Source organism: Falco peregrinus, chromosome 7 (genome assembly GCF_023634155.1).
Source record: "Falco peregrinus isolate bFalPer1 chromosome 7, bFalPer1.pri, whole genome shotgun sequence".
Classification (NCBI taxonomy): Eukaryota; Metazoa; Chordata; class Aves; order Falconiformes; family Falconidae; genus Falco; species Falco peregrinus.
The window spans coordinates 73778258-73791412 of record NC_073727.1 but is presented as its reverse complement, the minus strand read 5'-3'; the positions used below and the strand labels follow the sequence as shown (position 1 = coordinate 73791412).

The 13155-nt window shown below is 43.0% G+C and overlaps 1 protein-coding gene across 1 annotated transcript in view; it reads left to right on the top strand.

The window, feature by feature from the left end:
• The first annotated feature begins 572 nt into the window (after positions 1-572).
• The window catches only part of COL21A1 (collagen type XXI alpha 1 chain), a 113969-nt gene continuing 101386 nt past the window's right edge, over positions 573-13155 (top strand). Inside the window, exon 1 of the mRNA XM_055811220.1 lies at positions 573-686. The gene's annotated coding sequence lies outside the window, so the exon portion shown is untranslated. The remainder of the gene's footprint in view (positions 687-13155) is intronic.

Below are 13155 nucleotides of genomic sequence, written 5' to 3'. Positions count from 1 at the left end.
GTCCAGAGGGGTGAATGGGAGGGAGGCATTTGGGCAGCAAGTGCCGGTAGTTTTGCATGGACAGCTGAAGGGCTTCTGCATCCGAGCTCTGGTGGTACTGCGGACACGGCTGCGGGGGACATGCCGTGATTGCTGGAGCTTTGCGGGACAGCCTCGCTACAGAAAGTGTGAAACCACACGAGCAACAGGAGTGCTGAGGCGTGCGGCCAAATAATCGCTACTCTTGCAGAAAGCGCCCCAAACCAAGTGCTTCTGAGATGAAGGTGCCTGTCACCAAGTTACTTCGAGCTACGGGTCCGCCCCTCTTGCAGGAAACAACCGGCCAACCGCAGATGCAGCCCGGCGCAGGGGTGCCCTTCCAGACGGGGGAAGGCGCGCCCGCCCGACCCCTTGCCGGGGAGCGGGGGGTGGCGGGGACGCGCACCTCGCGGGGCAGCAGGGCAGCGGCAAAGCGGCGGCCCCGGCCGCGGCAGGGCCGTGGCAGGACGCGGGGCCGGGCGGGGGGCAGCCGGCGGAGAGGCGGGCGGGGGGCGGTGCTGCCGGCGGGGCGGGCTCCCGCTGGCGGGCGCGGGGCCGGGGCCGCCGCCGCCGCGCTGGCGTGGGGCAGAGCCGCGCCGCAGCGAGCAGAGCCCTGCGGCAGGTGGGGCGCGGCGGCTGGCGGCGGGAGGGCGTGCGGCCGCCTGCAGGTCAGCGGGGGCTCCGCGGGGCGAGCGGGGGGAGGTGCGGGCTCCCCGGCGCGCGTCACCCCTGCGGGGCTCCCGTCGCTCGAGGGGGCGCGGCCGGGGGGCGGCCGGGGCGGGGGAGCGGGGGCAGCGGGCAGGTGCGGCACAGGGGCGGCCTCGGCTGCCTCCGCGGGAGCCCGGGCGTGGGGGCGGTGGGCGCCGGAAAGCCGGGGGTCTGAGGTGCCGAGGGTTGTTGCCCCCCTTTTGAGCAGGGAGCTGCCGCCGATGCGGGTTTTTTTTGCAATGCGATTGCGGTGCGTGCCGGCCGGTTGTACTGGCTTGGAATCCTCGCTTAGTTTGTTGGCACGGGGTGAAATCCTTTATGGCACGGCATGTCCTTCAGCACTGTACAGAGATCCGCTGCGTTCTCGTACCACGGCTGAAGTGAGCTACTGACTTCGTGTATTAACTTCTTTGATAGTTTCTGGCATGGGAATTTACGCTTAGTAAATAAAGTAGAAGAGTTTGTAGTAACTGCAATTATGCTTGTTTCCATACCTGGGAAGAAAAATTTGCTCTGTGGGCCACTTGTGATGATACTCTTCAGCTGGGTAATGCTTAGGTGTGCATGGGGGACTTACTGTGCTGAAGGGGTCTGGTCTTCCATTCAAGGGTTTTACAGGCTGGGAAACCAGTCCACTGGTTGATTCTGAAAGTTTCCTGGCTTTCAGGCACCTGAGAAAGCCTTGTGGGTTTATTAGACTTAGCAGACTTAGTTGGAAATTCTCTCCAAACCTTATTGATTGTGGGGGTGCTTATTGTATATATCTCAAGTATTTATACAGATACATAATACTGAAGTAAGTAATGGGCATAAAACATTTATTTGAAGAGCTATGATAAGTATTTTCCTTAGGAAATTCAGTTTTCATCATGAAGACTTTGATAGGATACAGTGTATTAAAGATGCACAAAATTAAGGCAAACGTCATTCTGGGTTGCATAACAGGAGTGTTGCAGATGTGTGATGGCATCTTTTGGTAGCTGTGACTTTGGGGTCTGTGTCAGGTAACGGTACTGTCTGGGATTTTGGACATTATGGTTCCAGCAGAGTCTTACCAGTTAGGCAGGAGATGAGTAGCAAAGGTAATCAGAGGTGATCAGAGATCTAGAAAACATAACCTATGAGAAAATAGTGAATGGACTGGAATGTTACAGTCTAGGAAGCAAAGACTGATGAGAGATGTGATAATAATCTTCAACTGTGTAAGTGGTTGCTGCAGAGTGGCGGGAACCAAGCTGTTTTCCACATCCAGTGGAGATGTAACAAGCACCAGCATGCTGAACTGCAGCAGGAGGCGTTAGGTTAAATGGTAGGGAAAGTCCTGTCTGACTGTACAGGTAATTGAGCATTGGGTTGACCAGGTAGGGTGTGGAATCTCCTTTGCTGGAGCTTTTTAAGATCAGATCTAACAAACATTTACTAGAAATGCTTAGGGCAAAGGTGACCCTGCCTTTCTGTTAACAGTGAGAGCCACTACATGACCTCTCCAGGTCCCTTACAGGCTCCTGGGGTGCCAGAGCCTACCAGGACACCAGCCTGTGAACTCACACTCTTGGTGATGATAATGCATATCAAAGAAGCAGGTTTGTAAGGTAAACACAGCTCAGTAATCTATTTATAATATTTAACTCACAGCCTGACTTTTATGCTAGATCTTGTGATTCTTCTTCCTTCTGCTCAGACTGCATTTACAGTTGTTCTAAGAGCCGCAGTGGATGATCTGCTGAAGAACATCACACCTTGGTTTTGCACCATCACAACCAGTGAATCAGCTTACGGGTAAAGGTTAGGAGATTTGAGGTTAGTTTCAAAGTGCAGTTCTGTAAGCTGTATCACACTGCTCCCTTCAGGTCCTCCATATTACAGGTGTGTCTCAGGCAGTCCCTGAGGCAAAACTGCTTCAGTTTAATTTATAGCTATCTTGGCTGTGATCATCATCTTTGAAATTACTTCGATTATAATTCAGTTTTTAATCATATTTTGAAAAGTGTAGTTTGTCCTACTGCATTAAACATGGGTTTTGTACACTCCAGTTATTAGGCCTGGAATGAGACTTGGTGCTTTTCTTCCCTTGCCTCCGTTACCTAGAAGCTTTTACTCTTTAGCTCAAGTTTTATTCTTTTATTATGTTATTCTTTGCGTTATTATTATCAATTTACATATTATTTATTTTAAAAATTCTACCACATTCTTCGCTTCCAGTGAGTGGTTGTGAAATTATCTTACAGTCCAAAATAGGATCACTTAAGTTTTTTGAACATCCCTGTTTTATAAGAGTGGGAACAGACAAGGCCTAACCTCTCTAGGTGATTTGTTATTATTTCGTGTCCCTGTGTTCTGCCCTTACTACTTTAGAAAGGCATTGAATAAAGCTGATTCAGTCTTTCCAGTGTCTCTTTATAGGACAGGCCTTTTTAATGCTCTTAGTCATCTCTATTATTAAGATGTCTTTGTTTCTGCCTTTTTTCTCTTCCTTGAGCTGACATGACCAGAGCTGAGCCCAGTAATCCTGCCAAAAACGCGCTGTTCCTGAGGCATCTTCTGCTGCTTCCTCCTCGGCTGCTTCCCTTGCTTCCCAGCATGCTCGCGGTGGCACAGCAGTCTGGAGTGCTCGAAGAGACAAAAATGCACCTTATGAAATGCACTGTCTTGCATTCTGTTTTTCTGATGTGGGTTTGTTGCCCTGTACGCCCTCAGAGTTTCCCTGAATCATCTGAAAGGATGCGTTTTGTCAGGGCACAGCAGTGGGGGCTGCCCATGGCGGGGCGGCAGGGAAGGGCCCACAGCCAGGGCCTGTCCCACTGCCCCAGCAGCAATGGGGCAGCCCCAGCCCCGGGCATCGGGCACCTCCCTGGGCACAGGCTGCGGCCACCCAGGCCGTGGACCTTCGCCAGGGCCGGTGGCTGGGCTGTGGGGAGCTGGAGAGTGGCCCTGCTGTGGTGTCACTGGGGCAGGGCCTGGTGGCCCTGGGGGCTGACATGGGGCCTGGGATGTGGGAAGGGACCAGTAAAGGCCTGTTAGTGCTGTGAGTGCTCTGACACATTTCAAAGCTTCTCTGATCCAAACTTTGTGTTGAAGATGTGTGCAATTACCCATTAGCACAGTGGAGGGTATCTGAAGTATCCAAAGATGTGGGTTTTGGGAAGCATGAGCCTGCAGAGACTAGAAGGCAAACTTTGCCATGTATCCCAGGCTGACAGGACACAAGGAGATTGCCAGAGAGTTTATCTCCCCCAGATACTCAAAACAGCAAGGTCTCTAGAAGAGTGTTTTAGAGGTGTGTGTGGTTCAGCACCCTGTCCTGCAGCAGGTCCTTGGCTTGGCTGCGCTGGAGCATGTAGTGGCGCAGGCTTTGATGCCCCCAGGGCACCCTCTGCCTGGAGGATCCAGTGCAGCCACCATGCACAGATCTATGCATTGGAGATGGCTCTGTTAGCCAGGGACTGCCTGTAAATAGCCAACTCCACTAGTCCAAAGTAAAATTCTGGGGTAAGCAGCAAATTGTTCAGGAGGTTGCTGCACCATAGCAATACATCCTGCTTTGTTAAATAAAAAATATAATCGGGGTTTGGCATTTCTTCCCTGCTTTTGCCCATGAAAAACAGGCTGAGCCCTGCAAGGTTTCTGTGTTCCTTCATTTAGAACTGGACTGGCTGTGGAAAAAAGCAGTATATGGTAGAAGAAAACTTAAGACCCGTGGGGGCATAGGCAAAATTGCTTGAGAGGTTTTTTGCCTCTTTCTAGTTTCTGTGGTACTGGGGTACTGTGAAACTTACAAAATAAACTTTTCTAAGTTACCACTAATGTGCACAGACATTGTTTTAAAGCAGCGCTGATTGATTTAGCCTTCTAGGGTAGATGTCAGGCACGCTATTCGTGATTAACAGCAGATAGAAACCAGGGAGATGAGCAATGTTGATCATACTGAATAATGTTATGAATGGAAATAAGAGTACAAAGTAAATACATGTCAACCTTTTGGAATTTTGTGTGATTTATATCGTTTCAGTGTTGGATTGAGTAATTGATCTTTTTATTGGTGTGTTTTATGCTGTAATGAAACTGGATCTAAATAGTGAGAAGTTAATAGCTGCTATAAGTAAAACACACAGGCACTGGAATGAGACACATTCTCTATAACCAAGAACATGCAAAAATTGCAGGGAAGTTTGTTTGAACTTGATGTGGTGAAAAATAAAACTATTGTTCAAGCCAGTGAAAGATTTACATTCTTCCTTGAATTCTCTGTCAGTTCAAAGTAAGCCTGTTAAGAGTGCCGCATTAGCACATAGGAAATCTAAATTTCTGTCTCATATATTGGTACTTTAAGGCCTCTTCATAATTCAGACTTCTATATTCCAAGATTTTTCTCTTTCCCATGATTAGTTCCAGTAGCTTGCTCTGAAACTCTGGTTTGAGGCATGAGACACTGAGCTAATAACAAAGAGTGGCTGGAGGCTTCTTAGCAGTGTAGACAGAAATAAATAGCTTTGTGGCAAAATGAGCGGGTTCTGCAGATCGCAGGGGGAAGACGAGAGGTTGGGATCAATCGCAACTCTTCTGGGGCAGGAGGGGTTTGAGATGTAAGGACCATCTGCCTTTGGCTGTGGCACTAGGGGCGGGGGTCTGCTGGGAATAGACATGGGGACAGAGGTATGAGGAAGGCTCAGGGTATTTTTAGGACAGGGAAGGTTTGAGGAGGTTTGTGGCAGCAAGATCTCTCTTATTCCTTCACGCTTTCCACCCAAACCGTGTCTCCTCATTGTCTTCTCCACTGTCCCATGTTGTGGGTGCCTCTTGTCACCTTTGTGGCCATCCATTTTTTCTCAAGCTAACAGTTTTCCTTTCCCTCTTCATTGGCCACTGCCAACTCTCCTCCCCCTCTCAGGTTTGGGAAAAGAGCTGGGGTCTCAGTATCATTTGTTCTGGCTGTTGGGAAGGTGATAAAGGGCTATATGAAGAGAAATGAGGGGACTGTGCAGAGGTGAAGACAGCACCCCAGTGACCTTGAAGAGCAAGGTTTGCTTCTCCTGCTGACCTGTGTGACATGAGAGAGATGTACAGCAGATCCTGCTGCTGCCTCATTTACACTCCTCTTGAAGTACTGTATAAATTAGGAGGTGCTAATCAACGGTTTGGGATGCAGGTCTGTCATCCCCGTCTTCTTTTGCATAGGTAAAATCTGCTGATAGAAGTAGACTACTTGCTTACAAGTGTGCAGGTTTGTTGGGTGTAAAAGACCTTGAACAAAGAAGTGATTGTTGGGTTTTGTATGTTCTAGTTGGGAAGTTAAGATTATCTGGGATGGCTCTAAAATTGTTGGTCTGGACATGGCATATCCACATCTGAAGCAGCTGTAGTACACTGTATATTTGCTGATGTGACAAAACTTGCAGGATTTTTGTAAAGGTTTTACCTTTGGAATATACTAGAAAAGCATCTTTATCCAAGCTGTTGTTGAAAGGGAGAAAATGAGCTGTTGAAATGAAGTGTCCCAACTTCTGTGGTTGGAGTGTACATTAACACTGATAACTGGTAGCTCAGAACATTTTTGTATATTTTAAAAACCATTTACTCTACCCGAAGCTTTCTATATTTTTAATATTTTGTCCAACTTATCAAATGTACAGTATTGATTTGCATTATCCAAACTGTCAATTCTTATCCCCTTTCTTTTCCGTAAGTCTTCAGAGCCATGGTGATGATAAAACATGTTATAACTTGCCTGAACTCATTTATATCCTACATCAACAGGAAGTGGAAAAAAAACCCCGGAGCTCTAGTTTGAGATTAATCCAACAGTTTTTAAAGCATGCCAGCTTGTATTTTCCAAAATGTTTTATAACAATCTGTACTTTCTTCATTAAGCAGAGTTAATGATTTCCAAAAGTTTTCTTTTTAGACGAAACTGTTGCAGCATATAAAAATGAGACCGATTAAGGTGATTTGAAGACACATAAGAGTACTGTAGTTGGTATAACAGCAGGAGTATGTCTAGGCTCAGCCTTTAACAGACACTTGGGAAGCCTTTGTTGTCAAGAGTACCTTGTGCTTCTTTTGGTCTCAATAGGTAATTCCAAGCTTTGTCCCCTTATGAGTTCCCTAATTCCACAACAGCTTGCAGTATCTTATGTGGAGAGCTTGAGATAACATTACATAGTTGTATCAACAGTACAATTTATTAACATACCAGATTATTGAGCTCAGTTTAAAATCTTGTGGTATAACCTTATCTTCACTAAAGTGTGCAAAATTGTGTGAACTTTTGCCAGACTAGCAGGGGAGCTGCCAGGGACCACACAGTCCCATGATGAGCTTTCTAGACTATCCATGTAATGTGTACACTTGAGGGAAGATGTATGAAGCAGCACTTTAATTCTTTTCTTCATATCAGACGCTTAAAAAGGTTCAAATTAGAGGTGCAATTAGAAAAGTACCTACTGCCTTCAGTGTCCTCAGATGTGATAATTTCTTTTTCTTAGTCTTTTAACCACCTGGGATCTCCTGGGTGGCTCTCTTGGAGCTCTTACCCAGACAGACTCCATTAGAGATCCAAGCAAGGCTGTTTAAATAAACGTCTCTTCCTTTAATTGCGGCTCTCTTTGACCAGATCAGCATGTTCCTACTTACTTGCACATGGGGCCTGACCCTGATTTTCTATTTCCCCTTTCCTTATTGCAAGTAGAGAAGTTAGAATAATATTAACAGTTAAATAAAAAGGCAGAGGAGAAAATAAACACTAGAAGTGTAGCTGCAGTGTCCTATGTGGAGGAGGCAGGCATATCTGTGCAAAAACTCAGAGGGTGGGTGAGTTATGTAGAATATGACTTGAAGATGGAAGAAGAAGGAGTGGACCATTGCTGGACTGTTTGGGTCATGAATTCATTCCTTTCTGAGCTGTGGCAAATGTTTCCAAACAAAAAGCCACTCTGTGGGAAATAGCTCTCTGAGATTAGGCTTTATGCCCAAATCAAAAACCCAGGTGAATTTATATAATGCTGAATTTCCATACAATTGGAGGATTGATTGCTTATGGGAAGTGGACATGGGAGTCTGCAGCTCTTAAAATCTTAGCCTTGATAGCACAGGACTGAAAGATAAAGTAGATGACTCCTGGCAGGATATCACTGACCTGAATGTCAGTGTCTTGGTGAGGAACTGTGTGCCCTCCTTTCCCAAGTGGAATGGTATCTGTGTAGCCACCACATTTTGTTTAAAAGGTTTCCATTAGGAGGGAGCAGAACTGGGTGGGCAGAAGTGAGACAATTTTTGAGATACTCCATGAGATAGAACAATGTGGAAAAGCACAGCCAAGAACATTGGGACTATGTAAAAACTGGAGCCCTTCATAGCAACTTAAAACAAAGGAAGCTTTAGGTGGAAATGCAAAAATAAAAGGTGTTAACATGTCGAGGGGAATTTTCAGAGACGACCCCCCTAATTATCTTACTTAAGGGAAACTGAAACCCTCACCTGCTGAAAAGAAGTCATCTTTGTCTTTCAGGAACTCCTTGTCACTTGCAGAGAAAGTGAGAATCAAATGTCAACCCCAAGCAAACCAACCCAATCAATTAAATGGCTTTTTTAATAGCTGTGGCTGCAAGTTGAGAGAAAAAAAAATGGGAAAATAATGGCAAGTAAGGCACCTGGAGGAGATTCTTTCTGTTCCTGAAAAGCAAAATTGAGAGTCCTTCAGGTCCTATGTAGAATTGCACAAATCATGAGAAATCACTGAAGATAAAATGTATCTAAATGCTGGCAATATATTAAACTGTGAAAAACGTACTGTTGCAGTATAATAGATGATAAAGTGATAAAGGAGTTTTTTGCCTTTTTACCACCATGGAAAAAATGAGGGGTGGGGAATGGGAGGAAGATTTGCTGAATAGGAGTAACAGTGGTTTTGTTTTCTTGAAGACCCAGACAATGGAGTTTTATGTTTGTTATTCCCTGATGAATTTGCAATGAGGAGAAAGGAATGTAATTGTATGCCCCTGTGATTAAGTCCATTTGCTGTGCAAAGAGGCCCGAATGGTCATGGCATGCTCAATGACTCAGCTGAAACCATCATTAACAACTTTTGCCAAAAGGGAGAAGGAAGCGAGGATGCAGAGGATTCCATTAAGGAGCTCTAAAGAGAGGACAGCTGCACCTAATTTTCAGAAGCGCATAGTTGTCTTCGAGGAAGCCAAGCAGTACCAAGAAAAAAAGCTTAATTTTTAGTTCCTAAAGAGTAAAGTAATTCCATTTATTTTGTCTCTTATTTTCTTTTCCAGTATGGGTTTAAATGAGGCATCTGCCCTGAGAAGAGGTGTTTCTATCAAAGGAGACTTTCTTCTTTGTGTATGCATAAGTGTGCCTCCTTATGTGAAGTACTCACTATAGGTAATCAGTAGTTTGTGGTTTGATGGTGCCTGATAATAGCAAGAAAAAGTCATTCAACAAAACTGTCCTGGAGCTGTCCAATACAGAGCATTTTGTTTCGTCAAAAGTTTCGGTGCTTTGCAGAGGACCTGATTCTCTCTGCTCCTCAGCACTTGACTACATGCAGTTTTGGATTTTTAAGCAGAGCTGGGGTAACGTATGTCTTCTGCTCCGGCAGAATTATTTGTAGGATGCCTTTGGAGAGTTGGGCAAATGCAGGGAATGAAATCCAGTTCAGAAATCAAAGTGATATGAAAATTTCATTATATGGTGATTTCATCCTGAAAACTACACTACACTAACACCGAAATAGAACTCAAGCACAGATGATTGACACCTGAAGTAACTATATAATCACTTTAAATCATTAGCCTGTTTACTTGTTTGAATAAGCAGTAGGCAGCTTTTCTCTCCTGAAAACGATTAGGCCAAGATGGAGAGAGTATTTTGATACTATGGAAAATACTCATAAGTATTATGACAATTATTATGAAATAATCCTATTACATTTTTTGTGACATAGACATTTTGCCACCTTTTCCCCAAAGTGATCATTTTCTAGTCTTGTTTGCTTATATATTGCCACTGGTTGATATTTTAAACTTAGTTTCATTGTTATGAAAGCGTATTTTACAATATGGCTGAAAAGTAATTGACTTTCTGTGTTTGTATATATGCTCTTTTCACCTTTTAGTATCTGACAACCAATAATCATGTGTCTAGGTACAGAGTTCATCTTTAACAAGGTCGATCCAAAATACACATGACAGCATTTGATTTTAAGGATCTAAACTATAAAGCAATGCTTGTGGATTATGAAATAGTTGCTAGTTATTATGACTAAATGATAGCTAAATCCTGTTACTTGCAAATTGATTGTGAATGCTGATTAATTGTACAGCCTGTATAAGAACAGAGAATATAATCACACATTTTGGAATCAGGCTTAGAACCAAGAAAATCTGTTTTAGTTAAACAGTGGATCAATATCTTACAGATGTAAGAGAACAATATATGATATTATGCACACCGTCTTTGGATGTTGATGCTACATCCCAGTGATTCCTCCGATTAGACCTTTTTGTTTAAGGAGATTACATTTTTATACAAAATCTTTCTAACATGGTAAGTAAATGTATGAAATTAATTATTTCATTGTGTGGAGTGTCTAGATTTCACAGATTACTTATATAACTATTGTGGTCTTAAAGGACCTGCAAATACCACCGCTGTTGCACTGGCAAATGTAGCTTCTATAAAATGTGCCTGAACATATTAACATTTTATTCAGTATTTCAGTAGTTTAGTATTTGGTGAATAAAGTATCAAAATTAAGGGACTAGAATTTCAAAGAATACTTTTTGAACTGTGGTTGTTTCTTTTACGTGAAAAGCAATGTTACGTGGTGGTTAGAGCACAGCATGTAATTCTGTAACTGGAAATAGAACAGCTGTTACTTAAAGTTACAATGTAACATGTATGCTTATTTATTTTGATGACATCCTGACTTGTTTTGTTTGGAGGCCCAGTCCTACAGAACATGCAGTGTTTATTTAGGCCTGAATGCAGCTGATTACAGTCCAGGTGCAAATTTTGTGAAAGTTCAGATGGCTATTAATTTATTTGGGCCTTTTTTTGAGTGGAAACAGAAGTCCACCTAGTCATTTTAAGTTGAAGGAGTGACACTGTACCTGTACAATGATTGGTTTTGTCTAAACCCATAGGTGCTTGTTTTACATCTTGCAGGTAAATACTGTATTTATTTTACATTTTTATTTTATAGTTTACATATTTTTTATACTTCAGCACAGAACGTAGGCTGTAATATATTTTACTATAGAAAAATATGTTGAACTTTACTGAAAACAAAATTGTCGATCTCCCTTAGTATTAAATTCTGTACAAAATTTTCTATGTACTTTGGTTCTGATCAGGTAATATTGCTATTGGCTTGTGCTAACAAGTGAACTGTTAATGAATGGACGATCAAAATCTGTGTGGAACTGAAACCAGTGAAGTGCTTTGGGTGAGAGATGACAAATTTCTTTGGTCTTACTTGTGGGCAGACAGTAAGGAGCACAGTGATGCAGCTGAAGTTAAATGAGTGATATTTCCAAGTCACAATAAAGAAACTTGATTTTCAGGCTTCCATGGGACACATGGGAACACAGAAAAATGGGAAGAATGAAACTGAGAAGCAGAGACCGCTGGTTTCTGTGAATGCAGCTTTCAGCAAACAGCACCTAAGTTAAATTTTGCATCTCTGTTTCAAAGCACAGAATCTACTGCAGAGCATCTGCGTTCTGCATTACTAGTACATTCTGGCTTCTTTAGGGCTGCTCTCTGATAAAGAAATGAGTCTTGACTGTATCATTCCTCAAAGGCCTAAGGACTTTAGTCTGTAACTTTTACTTTAGATGCCTAAGTCTGACACTTAAATGCCATAGAGACTCTTGCTTCCACTCAACCCCAGGGGTAATGGAAGTCATTATGCCTGCGTTTCCGTCAATAAAAGTTCCTACACACCTGTATGTGTGATGCTAGGCATGTCTAGAACCGTGTCTCCCAGTAGGTACCTAGCACAAGCCTGATTCCTAGAAGGGTTTACAGAGTAGAAATTCTTCTCTTGTCTGTGGATCCTGATCCAGCAGGAATTTTTAAGACATGTTTTTTGAACAAGCTCCATGAAAAGCAGTATGTTTTACTCTTTATATCACGTGGTTAGAAAATTAGTCAGAAAAGAAGACTGAGGTTTAGTTCCTTCCTCAATCTGAAGCAGTTTGAACCATTTACCTTACATTTCTAGTAAATGTTTAAACAGTAAGCTTCTAGATAGAGGAGAGGGAAGAAGTATGAGGTATGGTGTAACTATGGGTGGTATTATGTGTTTCAAGCCCTTTTTTGCCAGCACTGCAAAGAGCCTTCAGGTAGGTATCACATTTTCAGTTTCTAAAGTGATCCTTGCGGCTTAACTGATGTTCATCAACGCTAGAGATCTCTGATTTGTTTTGGGTGTTAGGTCTCTAAAAGCAAGCCACATCACTCAGGAAGCATTTGTTGTTTACAGTGGACTGAAGTGAGATACGTATGTGTCAGCTATGGTGGAGATTAGGCTTCTTACTAGATGAAGAGGAAAGCTGCGTGAAAAGTCTGATTTATTCAGTCAAGGGTAATGGCAAACATTGTGTGTGTGTGTTGCTGTATTAGAAAGAAAGCTGCAAGACTAAAGCACTCAAATTCATTGTTCATACTGCTTTGAGCAGTAGCACACTCCATAGCTTCTTCAGGGTTTTCCTATTCAAGATGACTCTGAGCAGAACTGAAGAAGTGTCTCTCTGCCCCTCAGCAATGCTCTGTAGCACTGAGAGACAAGACTTACTCAGCAAAGGCTGTGCCTGACTCCAGACTATCCTTCACCACCAGGAGGTTGCCTTCTGGTACAGAGGTTTTAACCCCTGTGAGTCATACCATGTTCTTACCTCTTACCTTAGTAGAGGACTGAAATATAGAATTCAAGCTTTAATGCATTTTTGAACCTGTCTTTTTAAATTCATGTTAATTAAGTCTACTAAAACTTTGTCTCAGAAACAAACCTCATTGATAGGGAACATCATATAAAAGGGACTATGTTTGGAAACTCTTCACCTGGATCCATTTTGATCTCTTTTTGTGTATGTTGTCTAACATAAATTGTTTATTGCTATATGTTGGATAATTTGGGTATAGAACTTTTTTACTTTATCTTGTTCTGTATTTGTTTAATGGTTGTTCATGCTGCTGGCTTACTATATTTTTGACTGTTTATGAATCCCACAATTTAAAAGCTAAGAGATATTTTCCAATAACTCTATAGAAATGAACACAAGTCTTATGCATCGTGGAGAGCAAATATAAAAATATAATTCTATGTTGGTGCTCCACAGCATAAATGCAGGCATTGAACTCAGATTAATCTGAAGGTTTTGGTTTGTATTGCGACAAGCACTAGCACCACCTCATTTTATA